The sequence below is a fragment of the Anolis carolinensis genome, unplaced genomic scaffold (assembly GCF_035594765.1).
Source record: "Anolis carolinensis isolate JA03-04 unplaced genomic scaffold, rAnoCar3.1.pri scaffold_56, whole genome shotgun sequence".
NCBI classification, from domain to species: Eukaryota; Metazoa; Chordata; class Lepidosauria; order Squamata; family Dactyloidae; genus Anolis; species Anolis carolinensis.
The window spans coordinates 54,732-71,365 of NW_026943865.1; the positions used below are offsets into that span (position 1 = coordinate 54,732).

General features: G+C 49.8%; 1 pseudogene; it reads right to left on the minus strand.

Annotated features, from left to right (window-relative positions):
- Positions 1–247: 247 nt before the first annotated feature.
- Positions 248–12,435, minus strand: LOC134295009 (uveal autoantigen with coiled-coil domains and ankyrin repeats-like; annotated as a pseudogene).
- Positions 12,436–16,634: the final 4,199 nt, after the last annotated feature.

Consider the following 16,634-nt stretch of genomic DNA (forward strand, 5'->3'; position numbering starts at 1 on the left):
AGTGCTGCGCATGCGTATTTACCCGACAGTTAGGAGTATTGGGCGGGATCCACTTGGAGGCCCGGCAGCGTCCCTCAGGCTTCGGCCTCATGCCTGGCTGGAGCGGGCCCTGCTTCTGAGGCCTCGGTGGAGGCTTCTTCCCCGCCTGGGGCTCGGGCCTGCCCTCATCCAAGTGGGCCCCGAGCGCTGGGAACAGCCGGGCCCGGACCAGGTGGGGTGCTGCTTGGGCCTGCTTCCCAGGCCCCAATCGAGGCCCTTTTCTCCTCAGCTTCTTCTTCCCGCCTTGTGTTTACGGCCCACAGGGGGCGCCTCGGAGGCAGGCCTTTCGCGGTGTCCATTTTGAAAAGACGGACCTTGGATAAGCGAAAAGGTTGGATAGTAAGGAGGGATTATTAAACAGCTCTTTCGCTAGTGTACTAGCACCACAGTGATTTGAGTATTGGGCGATGGATCTGGAGGCCAAGAAGCATTCATCCTGGAATTTACACGCACTCCTGATCGCCACAGGCAAGCACTTTGGACGCTCCTCAGAGGGATTCATGGTCTCTGATCATTTTAGTCACCTCTTCCTCTGGACACGTTCCTGATTGTCACATATTGATACATGGTTTTCATGTCTTCTTTCAACCTTCCCTTCTGCAGTTTTTAAAATGTCAGGAGTGACTTGAGAAACTGCAAGTCGCTTCCGATGTGAGAGAATTGGCCGTCTGCAAGGACGTCGCCCAGGGGACGCCCAGATGTTTTTGATGTTTTACCATCCTTGTGGGAGGCTTTTCTCATGTCCCTGCATGGGGAGCTGGAACTGACAGAGGGAGCTCATCCACACTCCCCGGATTCGAATCAGCAACCTTTAGGTCAGCCGTCCTGCCAGTACAAGAGTTTAACAAACCCAGCTCTTTAAGACGCTACTCAAGAGGGATTCATGGTCTCCAGACCTCTGATCATTTTAGTCACCCTCTTCCTCTGGACACCTTCCAGATTGACAATATTTCTTTCAAACTGCGGTGCCCAGAACTGGACACAGTATTCCAGGTCAAGAGGTCTGACCAGAGCCAAAGAGGGGCACCACAGAATCCTAGAATAGTAGGGTTGGAACTCTACCACGACTTCCCTCGATCTAGACACTAGACTCCTTTGGACGCAGCCCCAAATGCCCTTGGCTTTTAAGCTCACCTTGTTGTCCTTGGCTTCCACCTGCTTGGCCGACTCCTGGATCCTCTCCTGCAGCTCCACGATGGTGCTCAGGGACTTGTCGCAGCGCTCCTTCTGGTCCTTGATCTCCTGCTCGATGCTGAAGCCCCTCGGAGACGGGGGCAGCACCTCCGCCTTCACCTGGACGGCCTTCTCGCACATCCCAGCAGGCTTGGTGCTCAGCGAGGCCACCCTTTCGGCCATGCTGGCGACCTGGCCTTCCAGCCTGAGGGTCCCCGTCTTGTGTTCCAGCCTCTCGGCCTCCTCCCGGATCTCCAGCTCCCTCAGGGACTGCTTTGCGCTCTGGATTCCCGACTGCAGTGCGGCGACCTCCTCGCCCCTGGCTTGGCTCTCCTGCTCCTTCTCTTTCAGGGCGGCCTTCGCACTCGCCACCTCTCCTTCCAGCCCCTCCTTGACCCGCGTGTGCTCTGCCAAGGGGATGGAGGTGCCCCTGAGGTGGGCAAGTTCCCGCCGCAGCTCTTCGGCCTTTTGGCGCTGCTCCTGGTGACCGGCTTCCTGGCTGCTCAGCTCTGCCTTCAGCCCCTCCATGGCAGCGTTGAGCTCCCGCTTCAGGGCCTCCACCTGCTCCACTGGCACGTACTGGACCCGGAGGCGGCTCTGGGCTTCCTGGGCCTCCGAGCGCTGCCTGGCGCTCTCCTCCTGAAGCCGCTCCTTCTCTGACTGGGTCTCGGCAAACTTCTGCTGCAGCTCCCGCAGCTGCGTGTTGAGGTTCCACCTTGGCGGCGAAGGTCCGCTCCGTTTCATGCGACTTCTCCGCCAGGACGTAGTTGTGCCGGAGGTCACTCTGGACAGCCAGGAGGCTGGCCCTCAGCTTCTCGTTCTCCTGGCACCAGGTCCTGATCTCCTCCTCCTTCCCAGCCAACTGCTCCCCGCATTCAGCCAGCTGGCCCCTTAATTCCTTCACTGCGGCCTCAAAGCCTCGCTCCTTCTCCTCCAGGCTGGCCAGCGGGGCGTACTTGGACGCGATGCACTCCTGGATCATGTCAAGCTCCTGCTTCTGCGCCTCGATCTCCACGTGCAGCTGCACAACCTCCTCTTGCTTCTGCTGATACTTTGCAAGCATTTCCGAACTGCCGTTCCGGGGATTCCGGCCCTCCTCTTCGGACTTCTGAGCCTCACTCAGTCACTGTACAGTGCTAATCCTTGCAGAACTTTGCCGTGGCCTTCCTCTGAGGCTGAGAGAGAGTGCCCTGCTGATGTCCATCCAGGCTAGAGGGGATGCAGACCCTACTCTTCGGACTTCAAAGCCATACTCAGTCACTGTATAGTGCTAATCCTTGCAGAACTTTGCCTTGGCCTTCCTCTGAGGCTGAGAGAGAGTGCCCTGCTCACGTCCTTCCTGGGCTCAATGGGGGTTCCGACCCTCCTCTTCGGACTTCTGAGCCACACTCAGTCACTGTATAGTGCTAATCCTTGCAGAACTTTGCCGTGGCCTTCCTCTGAGGCTGAGAGAGAGTGCCATGCTCCCGTCCTTCCTGGGCTCAACGGGGGTTCCGACCCTCCTCTTCGGACTTCTAAGCCACACTCAGTCACTGTATAGTGCTAATCCTTGCAGAACTTTGCCGTGGCCTTCCTCTGAGGCTGAGAGAGAGTGCCCTGCTCCCGTCCTTCCTGGGCTCAACGGGGATTCCGACCCTCCTCTTCGGACTTCTAAGCCACACTCAGTTACTGTACAGTGCTAATCCTTGCAGAACTTAGCTGTGGCCTTCCTCTGAGGCTGAGAGAGAGTGCCCTGCTGATGTCCATCCAGGCTGGAGGGGGTGCGGACCCTCCCTCCTCTTCGGACTTCTAAGCCACGCTCAGTCACTTACACTGCTAATCCTTGCAGAACTTTGCCGTGGCCTTCCTCTGAGGCTGAGAGAGAGTGTCCTGCTGACGTCCTTCCTGGGCTCAACGGGGGTTGAGACCCTCCTCTTCGGACTTCTAAGCCACGCTCAGTCACTGTACACTGCTAATCCTTGCAGAACTTTGCCGTGGCCTTCCTCTGAGGCTGAGAGAGAGTGCCCTGCTCACGTCCTTCCTGGGCTCAACGGGGGTTCCGACCCTCCTCTTCGGACTTCTAAGCCACGCTCAGTCACTGTACATTGCTAATCCTTGCAGAACTTTGCCGTGGCCTTCCTCTGAGGCTGAGAGAGAGTGCCCTGCTCACGTCCTTCCTGGGCTCAATGGGGGTTCCGACCCTCCTCTTCGGACTTCTGAGCCACACTCAGTCACTGTATAATGCTAATCCTTGCAGAACTTTGCTGTGGCCTTCCTCTGAGGCTGAGAGTGTCCTGCTGACGTCCTTCCTGGGCTCAACGGGGGTTGAGACCCTCCTCTTCGGACTTCTAAGCCACGCTCAGTCACTGTACACTGCTAATCCTTGCAGAACTTTGCCGTGGCCTTCCTCTGAGGCTGAGAGAGAGTGCCCTGCTCACGTCCTTGCTGGGCTCAATGGGGGTTCCGACCCTCCTCTTCGGACTTCTAAGCCACACTCAGTCACTGTATAATGCTAATCCTTGCAGAACTTTGCTGTGGCCTTCCTCTGAGGCTGAGAGTGTCCTGCTGACGTCCTTCCTGGGCTCAACGGGGGTTGAGACCCTCCTCTTCGGACTTCTAAGCCACGCTCAGTCACTGTACACTGCTAATCCTTGCAGAACTTTGCCGTGGCCTTCCTCTGAGGCTGAGAGAGAGTGCCCTGCTCACGTCCTTCCTGGGCTCAACGGGGGTTGAGACCCTCCTCTTCGGACTTCTAAGCCACGCTCAGTCACTGTACACTGCTAATCCTTGCAGAACTTTGCCGTGGCCTTCCTCTGAGGCTGAGAGAGAGTGCCCTGCTCACGTCCTTCCTGGGCTCAACGGGGGTTCCGACCCTCCTCTTCGGACTTCTGAGCCACACTCAGTCATTGTATAGTGCTAATCCTTGCAGAACTTTGCTGTGGCCTTCCTCTGAGGCTGAGAGAGAGTGCCCTGCTCACGTCCTTGCTGGGCTCAATGGGGGTTCCGACCCTCCTCTTCGGACTTCTAAGCCACACTCAGTCACTGTATAATGCTAATCCTTGCAGAACTTTGCTGTGGCCTTCCTCTGAGGCTGAGAGTGTCCTGCTGACGTCCTTCCTGGGCTCAACGGGGGTTGAGACCCTCCTCTTTGGACTTCTGAGCCACACTCAGTCACTGTACATTGCTAATCCTTGCAGAACTTTGCCGTGGCCTTCCTCTGAGGCTGAGAGAGAGTGCCCTGCTCACGTCCTTGCTGGGCTCAATGGGGGTTCCGACCCTCCTCTTCGGACTTCTAAGCCACACTCAGTCACTGTACAGTGCTAATCCTTGCAGAATTTGCCTTGGCCTTCCTCTGAGGCTGAGAGAGAGTGCCATGCTCCCGTCCTTCCTGGGCTCAACGGGGGTTGAGACCCTCCTCTTCGGACTTCTGAGCCACACTCAGTCACTGTACATTGCTAATCCTTGCAGAACTTTGCCGTGGCCTTCCTCTGAGGCTGAGAGAGAGTGCCCTGCTCACGTCCTTGCTGGGCTCAATGGGGGTTCCGACCCTCCTCTTCGGACTTCTGAGCCACACTCAGTCATTGTATAGTGCTAATCCTTGCAGAACTTTGCTGTGGCCTTCCTCTGAGGCTGAGAGTGTCCTGCTGACGTCCTTCCTGGGCTCAACGGGGGTTGAGACCCTCCTCTTCGGACTTCTGAGCCACACTCAGTCACTGTACATTGCTAATCCTTGCAGAACTTTGCCGTGGCCTTCCTCTGAGGCTGAGAGAGAGTGCCCTGCTCACGTCCTTGCTGGGCTCAATGGGGGTTCCGACCCTCCTCTTCGGACTTCTAAGCCACACTCAGTCACTGTACATTGCTAATCCTTGCAGAACTTTGCCGTGGCCTTCCTCTGAGGCTGAGAGAGAGTGCCCTGCTCACGTCCTTGCTGGGCTCAATGGGGGTTCCGACCCTCCTCTTCGGACTTCTAAGCCACACTCAGTCATTGTATAGTGCTAATCCTTGCAGAATTTGCCTTGGCCTTCCTCTGAGGCTGAGAGAGAGTGCCATGCTCCCGTCCTTCCTGGGCTCAACGGGGGTTCCGACCCTCCTCTTCGGACTTCTAAGCCACACTCAGTCACTGTATAGTGCTAATCCTTGCAGAACTTTGCTGTGGCCTTCCTCTGAGGCTGAGAGTGTCCTGCTGACGTCCTTCCTGGGCTCAACGGGGGTTGAGACCCTCCTCTTCGGACTTCTGAGCCACACTCAGTCACTGTACATTGCTAATCCTTGCAGAACTTTGCCGTGGCCTTCCTCTGAGGCTGAGAGAGAGTGCCCTGCTCACGTCCTTGCTGGGCTCAATGGGGGTTCCGACCCTCCTCTTCGGACTTCTAAGCCACACTCAGTCACTGTACATTGCTAATCCTTGCAGAACTTTGCCGTGGCCTTCCTCTGAGGCTGAGAGAGAGTGCCCTGCTCACGTCCTTGCTGGGCTCAATGGGGGTTCCGACCCTCCTCTTCGGACTTCTGAGCCACACTCAGTCATTGTATAATGCTAATCCTTGCAGAACTTTGCTGTGGCCTTCCTCTGAGGCTGAGAGTGTCCTGCTGACGTCCTTCCTGGGCTCAACGGGGGTTGAGACCCTCCTCTTCGGACTTCTGAGCCACACTCAGTCACTGTACATTGCTAATCCTTGCAGAACTTTGCCGTGGCCTTCCTCTGAGGCTGAGAGAGAGTGCCCTGCTCACGTCCTTGCTGGGCTCAATGGGGGTTCCGACCCTCCTCTTCGGACTTCTAAGCCACACTCAGTCACTGTACATTGCTAATCCTTGCAGAACTTTGCCGTGGCCTTCCTCTGAGGCTGAGAGAGAGTGCCCTGCTCACGTCCTTGCTGGGCTCAATGGGGGTTCCGACCCTCCTCTTCGGACTTCTAAGCCACACTCAGTCACTGTACAGTGCTAATCCTTGCAGAATTTGCCTTGGCCTTCCTCTGAGGCTGAGAGAGAGTGCCATGCTCCCGTCCTTCCTGGGCTCAACGGGGGTTCCGACCCTCCTCTTCGGACTTCTGAGCCACACTCAGTCACTGTATAATGCTAATCCTTGCAGAACTTTGCTGTGGCCTTCCTCTGAGGCTGAGAGTGTCCTGCTGACGTCCTTCCTGGGCTCAACGGGGGTTGAGACCCTCCTCTTCGGACTTCTGAGCCACACTCAGTCACTGTACATTGCTAATCCTTGCAGAACTTTGCCGTGGCCTTCCTCTGAGGCTGAGAGAGAGTGCCCTGCTCACGTCCTTGCTGGGCTCAATGGGGGTTCCGACCCTCCTCTTCGGACTTCTAAGCCACACTCAGTCACTGTACATTGCTAATCCTTGCAGAACTTTGCCGTGGCCTTCCTCTGAGGCTGAGAGAGAGTGCCCTGCTCACGTCCTTGCTGGGCTCAATGGGGGTTCCGACCCTCCTCTTCGGACTTCTAAGCCACACTCAGTCACTGTACATTGCTAATCCTTGCAGAACTTTGCCGTGGCCTTCCTCTGAGGCTGAGAGAGAGTGCCCTGCTCACCTCCTTGCTGGGCTCAATGGGGGTTTCGACCCTCCTCTTTGGACTTCTAAGCCACACTGAGTTACTTTTGGAATTGTATGTTGGGCTTCGAATTATTGCCGGTTGTGTGGCCGCCCCAAGTCCCCTTCAGGGTGAGAAAGGCGGGATACAAGTATGCGAAATAATTAATAGTCCTTAGAGAGCTTTGGTGTGGTCTTCCTCTGAGGCTGAGAGAGAGTGCCCTGCTCAAGTCCATCCAGGCTGAAAGGGGGAGCGAGTTCAGATCCTCCTCTTTGGACTTCTAAGCCACATTCAGTCACTATAAAGTACTAATCCTTATATGGTGCTAATTCCAATCCTCAGCCTCTGAGGATGCCTACCATAGATGTGGATGAAACATCAGGAGAGAATACTTCTGGAACATGGTCATACTGCCTAGAAAACACATAACAACCCTGTGATCCGACCATGAAAGCTTTCGACAACACAGTTGTCGGATTCCGGGTTGTTGTATGTCTTCCAGGCTGTATGGCCATGTTCCAGAAGCATTCTCTCCTGATGCTTCGCCCACATCTGTGGCAGGCATCCTCAGAGGTTGCGAGGTATATGGAGAAACTAAGCAAGGCAGGTTTATATATCTGTTGGAAGGTCCAGTGTGGGGGAAAGAACTCTGTCTGTTGGAGGCCGGTATGCATGTTGTAATTAATCACTTTGAATAAGCATTAAATGTCCTTCCAAGCTTCACATCCTGGCCTGTGGGAATCCTTTGTTCAGAGTCGTTAGCTGCCCCTGATTGATTCATGTCTGGAATTCCTGTTTTCAGAGTGTTGCTCCTTATTTACTGTTCTGATTTTGGAGTTTTTTAAAATGCTGTTAGTCAGATTTGGTTCATTTTCATGGTTTCCTCCTTTCTGTTGAAATTGTCCACATACTTGTCGATTTCAGTGGCTTCTCTGTGTAGTCTGACATGATGGTCATTGGAGTGATCCATTACATTTAAAGTGGATGGCGAGACCACAGGGATCTGGGAAACACAGTCTCCCTGTGGTCCTCCGACAAGGCCTGTCTTTTCCTCCTCAGCCGTGTCTGCACTGTGGCATGAATGCACTTTGACACCACTTTAACTGCTATGTGATCTGTAGTTTTAAAGGGTCTTCTCTGCTATGGAGGCCACCAAAGCGACAACTCCCAGTATTCCATAGCATGGAGCTATGGCGGTTCAAGTGGTGCCGAACTGCATTAACTCGATAGCGTAGAGCCAGCCTTCATCTCACACCGACGGCATCCAAACCAATCATTTAACTTTGGGAAGATGAAGGCGGTTCCCTGAAATGGAGAGGCAGAAGGGCCAAGGCTTTGGGTGAAGGACCTCTTTCTTGCTTTGCCATTTTGCAAACGGGGCCCAAGAGACTTCCCATGGCACTGAGGTCCTATCACGGCCTCATCGACCACCTCCTTCCTTCCTGGGTTTCACCCTCCTCTCTCCTTCCTTTCCTCCTTCCCTCCCTTTAGAGCTGGGCTCCTCTTTTGCAACGAACCATAAATTACACGCTGACAGCTCTAATTTGAGCAAAGTATGCCTGGTTGCTTCTGGCACAAGCAGCCGGCTGCTATAATAAGGTCAATATATATTCATTGTCGCATGGCTTGATGTGCCAGAGAACATGGCGAGAAGGGAAGAGGGGGAGGAAGAGAGGGAGAGGAGGCAAGAAAGGCAGTTGTTTCTTTGGGGCGATGTGGGGCGGGCGCGCCTTCTGGGTGGGAAGGCTATTAACCCATTTTTACAGGGGGGAAAATACGCTTCATAAGTCGTCTCCCTGCTGGGCAAAACAAGGAGAGTTTTCCCATGCATCTGGGACCTTTTGGGTGGGAAATGCATCCATCCCATTGAAAAACGCTTTTGCTCACACAAAAACCCCAATACCTCAATATAAATATACACTCTACTGACTCGAATCAATGCTCACCTTTTTTTTGGGGGGGGGGGGGGCTAAATTACCTTGCCAAAATTACAGTGTGCATTATATTTACGTAATACGGTAATCTTAGTGCTGAGTCAAAGCAATATGGATTTGTAGTTTGGTGAGGCACCAGCATTCCTTGGCAGAGAAGACTCAAGACTATGCAAAACTACAGTTCCTGTGATTCCATAATATTGAACCAAGGCAGTTTTTTTTTGTATTTTGTTTTTTTTTTGTATCGGGAGCAAATCAAGAAACTGCAAGTCGCTTCATAGAATTGGCTGTCTGCAGGGATGTTGCCAAGGGGACGCCCAGAGGTTTTGATGTTTTACCATCCTTGTGGGAGGCTTCTCTCATGTCCCCGCATGGGGAGCTGGAGCTGATAGAGGGAGCTCATCCATGCTCTCCCCGGGTTGGACTTGAACCAGCAACCTTCAGGTCAGCAACCCAACCTTTAAGTCATCAGTCCTGCCAGCACAATGGTTTAATCCACTGTGCCACCAGGACTTCCATACCCAGGCAGTTGAAATGCATTCATTCTACATCATAGATCAGTGATGGCCAACCTATGACACGCGTGTCAGCACTGACACGCCTAGCCATTTTTGCTGACACGCTGCCGCCTGCAGATTGATTGGATGACTATGTCTTTTGTGGCCAAATTTGGTGTGATTTGGTCCAGTGGTTTTGTTGTTTACTCCATGGGAATTATGCACATATATATAATTCTATTATTATTCTATTATTATTGTAGTATATTATCATATTAGTACTATTATATTATTCATTATTCATGACTACATTGAAACTAGAATAGAGAGAAATCGGTGTGGAAACTGCAAGAGGTACCATAGATTGTTGTACATGGAAATAAGGGTAGTAAATAGTTTTTGATTTATTAAATACAGTTATATATTACAATTATACATCTTTGTTATTTAAACTATACATATTGCGAAATTATGGTTTTTCTCTCTCGAAGTGACACACCACCCAAGTCATGCTAAGTTTTTTGGTGAATTTTGACACACCAAGCGCAAAAGCTTGCCCATCATTGTCATAGATGCACCTCAAGGTTTTCCTTTCCGTTGCTGCCAATGTAACATCTAACAATGAACTCATCTGCAGTCAGCAGGAAAAGCCATGGGGTCACCGAAGTGCATTGCCTGTGTCTCTTCTCAAGAGTCCTTCGGGGAGTATCAACACCCATTGTTTTGACAGTCTGGATCCATTGTCTCACCAGGTCTGGCAGGATTATAGTGATCAGCACTCACAGACCTGAACCCACGTTCCTTTTCTAGTTTATTAAAGTTCCCACCAAATACAGTCCAATCAGATGAAATGGCAAATGGCATGTCTCAGCCAATCAGCAGAGGGTTATAGCCAATATCAACTTGGTTTGAATAGCTTACAAACATTTATAATTTATGCATCCATTGCCTTTATGTCTGATTTGAGAGCGCAGACTCTCCTGACATCCTCTTTGGCGCAGAGAATAAAAGCCTCTGATCTTTGCCTTCACTCTAGTGTGTCTTATTGGAGCTCAGGAACACCAGGAACTCAAACCTGTGGATCAGTGGAGCTGAAATTACAGTAGAGTCTCACTTATCCAACATAAATGGGCTGGCAGAATGTTGGATAAGCAAATACGTTGGATAATAAGGAGGCATTAAGAAAAAACCTATTCAACATCAAATTAGGTTATGATTTTACAAATTAAGCACCAAAACATCTTGTTATACAACAAATTTGACAGAAAAAGCAGTTCAATACGCAGTTAATTCTGTGTTGTGTTTTTTCGCCTATTGTGTATATTTTATTATTGGTTTTTGTTGTTGTCCTTTGATGTTTCATATTTTATCATTGCTTGAATTTTGATTTTGCTGTAAGCCGCCCCGAGTCCCCGTCAGGGGAGATGGAGGCGGGATATAAATAAACATTATTATTTTATTTTATTATGACACAGCAAACAAGATAGACATGCTGGATTTCATATCACAAAATCACAAGTCGAACACTTCCCAAGTGTCTAGGACTGTGTGATGTATTTTCGGATGATGCGCGCAGATCCCAGCGGGGTGGCCTTTTGCAGCTGGCAGATCGTAATTTTGTCAATGTCTATTGTTTCCAAATGCCGGCTGAGATCTTTTGGCATGGCACCCAGTGTGCCCATCACCACTGGGACCACCTGCACTGGTTTCTGCCAGAGTCTCTGAAGTTCAATCCTGAGGTCCTGATAGCGGCTGAGTTTTTCCTGTTGTTTTTCGTCAATGCGACTGTCACCTGGGATGGCAACATCAATGATCCAAACATTTTCTTTTCCACAACTGTGATGTCTGGTGTGTTGTGTTCCAGAACATTATTATTATTATTATTATTATTATTATTATTATTATTATTATTAATGTTATGTTGTAATTACTGTATTTACAAATTTAGCACCAAAATATCACGATGTATTGAAAACATTGACTACAAAAATGCGTTGGATAATCCAGAACGTTGGATAAGCAAATGTTGGATAAGAGAGACTCTACTGTACATCCAAAAGCAACGCTCCTCACATAAAAGTATTTACACCAGAGTAAGTCGCTAACCAGATCCTGGCCCAAGATCTCCATTCATTGAGTGTTACGGGCATTTGTGTCACACACACACACATACAGACAGCATGCTATATAGGTGCCGCCTTCTCACCCGGGCGGACATTTTCATAAGATGCATATTAAAGAAGTGAGATTAGAGAGTGTTCCTCAGCAATCACAAGTGTTTAAAAAGCAATAACCGTTTTTCTCTTTGCTGCAGCAGCAGTTGGCGGTGATAAATGGCATGTAATTTCATGGGCGGCATTTCAATCTCCCAAAGTATTAGTGCCGTTGTTCCCCAAGCGCCACTCCGGAGATGGATTCCTTTTGGCAGCCTCCAGTTTCCCTCCTCCGTCGCTCCCTGCCTCTGAACTCATTGGGAGAAAACTAGGCATGTATTTATCTGGTGAGCTGCAGGAGGGCTGCAGGAGGGCTGGGGGCCGAGGCTCCTGCCATAAAATGTGTATCTTGTGCCTCTTGTTAGAGGGACCAGATCCTGAGAGATTATCCTTGGAAGGAGAAGGCCTTGAGAGCCTTTACTCCAGTTGCAGCGCATGACAACTTTGGAGGAGCCAGGCTACGGGCAGAAAAAATATTGTTGTTGTTGGGTTGTTGTGTATTTTCCAGGCTGTGCACAGGCAAGAGGCCACTATAGCTAGAAATGTAATCCAATAATCTGAACTATAAAACAGTAATTAAACCAAAACATAATCCATGTGTTACCAACACACATACATTCATAGAAAGTAAAACTCTATATTCAGAGTTTGTGAGTCCAATGCCCACCAGAGTTCATGTTCCACACGGAGGACTGAAAAAGTCACTAATTGTGAGTCCAAATTGTAGTTTCAGAAGGCAATTTAGCTTACTCTGCCTATAAGTGCAAACTACAAATCCTAATTTCCCATCATATTGAGCAACATGATTGGGTTGAAACTGCATTGTGTTGTCGAAGGCTTTCTTGGCCGGGATCACAGGTTGGTTGTATGTCTTTCGGGCTCTGTGGCCATGTTCTAGAAGTATTCTCTCCTGATGTTTCGCCCACATCTATGGCAGGCATCCTCACCTTCTCTTTTGGTCTCACTCTGTTTGCCTCTTTGAGATACTGAAATGCAAGAAAATTGGGAATAGAAGGAATATTTTGCAAGGAGTGGGATCCTTCTTGGGGCAAGGCCGTCATTTTGCAACTTGCCCTTGAGAAACCCAGATCAAGGACCCTGTGTTTACATCCAAACACAGTGCTACCTTACGAATAAACTGCAACCCTGCAAAGTGCAATATGCATCAATGCAGCCACGTATGCAAGATGCATCCATGCTTGGCTGGGTATAATGTGCATGAGAGTCAATGCATGATGCACATGTTTGGTGTCACTTCTGAGATTGCAGATCAAGGGCCCTATGTTTACATCCAAACACAGTGCTACCTTATTAATAAACTGCAACCCTGCACAGTGCAATATGCATCTGTACACCCATGCGCACAAGATGCATCTATGCTTGGCTGGGTATAATGCGCATGAGAGTCAATGCATGATGCACATGTTTGGTGCCACTGAGATTGCAGATCAAGGGCCCTATGTTTACATCCAAACACAGTGCTACCTTATTAATAAACTGCAACCCTGCACAGTGCAATATGCATCAGTGCATGCAAGATGCATCCACGCATGGCTGTGCATAATGCGCCTGAGAATCTATGCATGATGCACATGTTTTGGCTTCTGAGATTGCAAACTGATCATAGGCGAACATGGCCATCTGCTTCCAGAGAGGATCCGATGCATGCGAAGAAACCAACAGGATCCCAGCCTTTGGGTTGTAATCCTAATGAAACAAGAAGCGTGTGCTCTTTGTTTGAGTCAAGGGACCGAGAGAGAACGCCGTTCGTGAAGCCACACAAGGAACCTCCTCCTCCTCCTCCTCCTCTGTTCTTCAGTCCTATAAGCAAATCTTGTCAGGGCCCCGTCATGATCCCAAGGCATCAATATTTGCCTTTCCTTCTGCCAGATTCAGAGTTTGCTGGCATGTAAGCCGAGCACAAACATCCTCCCAAAAGGCTGGCCCTTCTCGACAGGGGCCGGAGAGCTCTTGGTCAACGTTCCCGTACCCCCGGAAAGCAAACAGTCGCCTGCCAGGCCTCCCGAGAGCAGCCGGCCCTTCGTTGGTGCATCTTCATCCTTTCCAAAATGCAGGCCTTCCTTCAAAGGAGCTATCCAGGGTCCTGCATCTATCTGGAGTGCAAAGTTCAAAGCCTTGGAGAGCCATTTTGAAGGCAAAATGAAACCTGGAGGTCTGTTTAGCCTGCAGAAGAGAAGGATGAGGCAAGACATGAGAACCATGTATGAATATAAATAAGGAAGAGAGAACAGATTTGTTTTCTGCTGCCTGTGTTGCATGAGAAAACCAGCCTCAGTTCTTTGGGACATCTAGTTTACCTGGGCCAAGTCTCCTTTTTCTCTCTTTTTCTCTCTCTGGCGTCTGCCGGAGCATGAACCCAATGAAAGGCAAAGAGCCCTCCTGAGATGCCTTGCCATCGCCTTCCTCTGAAGGTTCATGTGATGTAGATTACCCCTGGCCATGACTTACCGGGATTTCAAATCGGATAGGATAGGATATGTATTCAAATATAATAAAAGGTAAAAGTTTTATCGTGACATTAAGTCCAGTTGTGTCTGACTCAGGAGGTTGGTGCTCATCTCCATTTCTAAGCCAAAGAGCCGGCGTTGTCCATAGACACCTCCAAGGTCATGTGGCTGGCATGACTGCATGGAACACCGTTACCTTCCCGCTGGAGCAGTACCTATTGATCTACTCACATTTGCATGTCCATAGACACCTCCAGGGTCATGTGACCATTGGCATGACTGCATGGAGCGCTGTTACCTTCCCGCTGGAGCAGTACCTATTCATCTGCTCACATTGTCTGTAGTCACCTCCTAAGTCATGTGGCCACTAGCATGACTGCATGGAGTGCCATTACCTTCCTGCCGGAGCAGTACCTATTGATCTACTCACATTTGCATGTCCGTAGACACCTCCAAGGTCATGTAGCCACTGGCATGTCTGCATGGAACGCCATTACCTTCCCGCTGGAGCAGTACCTATTGATCTACTCACATTTGCATGTCCATAGACACCTCCAGGGTCATGTGGCCATTGGCATGACTGCATGGAGCGCCCTTACCTTCCCTCCGGAGTGGTACCTATTGATCTACTGATATTCTGGGGGTTGGTGCTCATCTCCATTTCTAAGCCCAAGAGCCGGCGTTGTCCATAGACACCTCCAAGGTCATGTGGCCACTGGCATGACTGCATGGAGCACCGTTACCTTCCCGCCGGAGCAGTACCTATTGATCTACTCACATTCGCATGTCCATAGACACCTCCAGGATAATGTGGCCACTGGCATGACTGCATGGAGCACCGTTATCTTCCGCAGTACCTATTGATCTACTCACATTGTCTGTAGTCACCTCCCAAGTCATGTGGCCACTGGCATGACTGCAAGGAGCGCCGTTACCTTCCTGCCAGAGCAGTACCTATTGATCTACTCACATTGTCTGTAGTCACCTCCTAAGTCATGTGGCCACTGGCATGACTGCATGGAGCGCCGTTACCTTCCTGCCGGAGCAGTACCTATTGATCTACTCACATTGTCTGTAGGCACCTCCAAGGTCATGAGGCACCTGGCATGGCTGCATAGAGCGCCATTACCTTCCCACCGGAGCAGTACCTATTGATCTACTCACATTGGCATGTCCATAGACACCTCCAGGGTCATGTGACCACTGGCATGACTGCATGGAGCTCTGTTACCTTCCCACCAGAGTGGTACCTATTGATCTACTCACATTTGCATGTTTTCGAACTCCTCAGTTGGCAGAAGCTGGAGCTAACAGTGGGAGCTCACTCCGCTCCCCGGATTCGAACCTGCAGCCTTTCGATCTGCAAGTTCAGCAGATCAGCGCTTTAACACACTGTGCCACCGGGGGCAATAATAATAATAATAATAATAATAATAATACGGTAATAATGTTCTAGACTGATCATATAATGCAGTCCAATGTGGTTCAAACTGCACTATACGGTCAATACAGAACCAGCCTTATGCTCAAAGGATCCTAGGGTGTGTCTACACTGTAGGATTAATCCACTTTGAGCCTACTTTAACTGCCATGACTCTATACTAGGGAATAGCTGGGCGTTGTAGTTCAGGGAAGCCCCAGCACTCTTGGGCAGAGAAGGTAAAGGACTCATCAAACTACAACTCCCAAGGCCCCACAGCACTGGGCCAGGGCAGTTAAAGTGGGGTCAAACTGCATGAATTCCGCAGTGTAGGCACACTCACTGGAGACCCCAGTTGTGCAAGGGGTTAAACCGCTGAGCTGCTGAACTTGCTGACTGAAAGGTTGGTGGTTCGAATCCAGGGAGCGGGGTGAGCTCCCGCTGTTAGCCCCAGCTTCTGCCAACTTTGGGTGCATAATATCAAAATCAATGCACTTTGACACCACGGCTCACGGCAAAGGGGTTCTGGGAGTGGTCGTTTTATGTGAATTTTAATAATACTGTTAAAATAGTATTATTAAAATGCATACACTAAAACACACATGCAGAAGACCAATAAAATGTTAATAATAAATAAATAATAATAATAAAATACATCACACAGTCCTAGACACTTGGGAAGTGTTCAACTTGTGATTTTGTGATATGAAATCCAGCATATCTATCTTGTTTGCTGTGTTATACAATAATAATAATAATAATAATAATAATAATAATAATAATAATAATAATAATAATACAGTCCTAGACACTTGGGAAGTGTTCGACTTGTGATTTTGTGATACAAAATCCAGCATGTCTATCTTGTTTGCTGTGTCATAATAATAATAATAATAATAATAATAATAATAATAATAATAATAATAATAATAGTGTTTTGTTTCATTCCCTCCCAGCTGCACTGGGATAACAGTCTCCGGGGCAAGCATGGCTACTGTTTAGATGTCCAGCCAAACCAGTTGTGACTTTCTCCTTGTCTTGTTTGCACAAAAGCAAGAGCCGTGCTTGAGCCGCGGAGGGAGGGCTGATGGATGTCTTTCCTCATTGCGCTCTCTGTTATCATAGCCGGGTCTAATGCTAGCCAAACATTGCTCCGAACGGCCCGGTGGCAGGCGGCAGAGTCAATATTAGCCTGGCAAACAAAGCCCACAAAGACGTTGCTATTTGCGTAGCCAGGAGCAGCGCTTGGAAGGAAACAACACGCATTCTCTTGCTCGCTCAACGGCCTCTGGTTTTAAAGCAACCGAGACAAAGCACTGCCATGCTCTCGGCTGCCTACTGAGGTTAAAGAGCTTGCTTTCTGCCCAAGGTA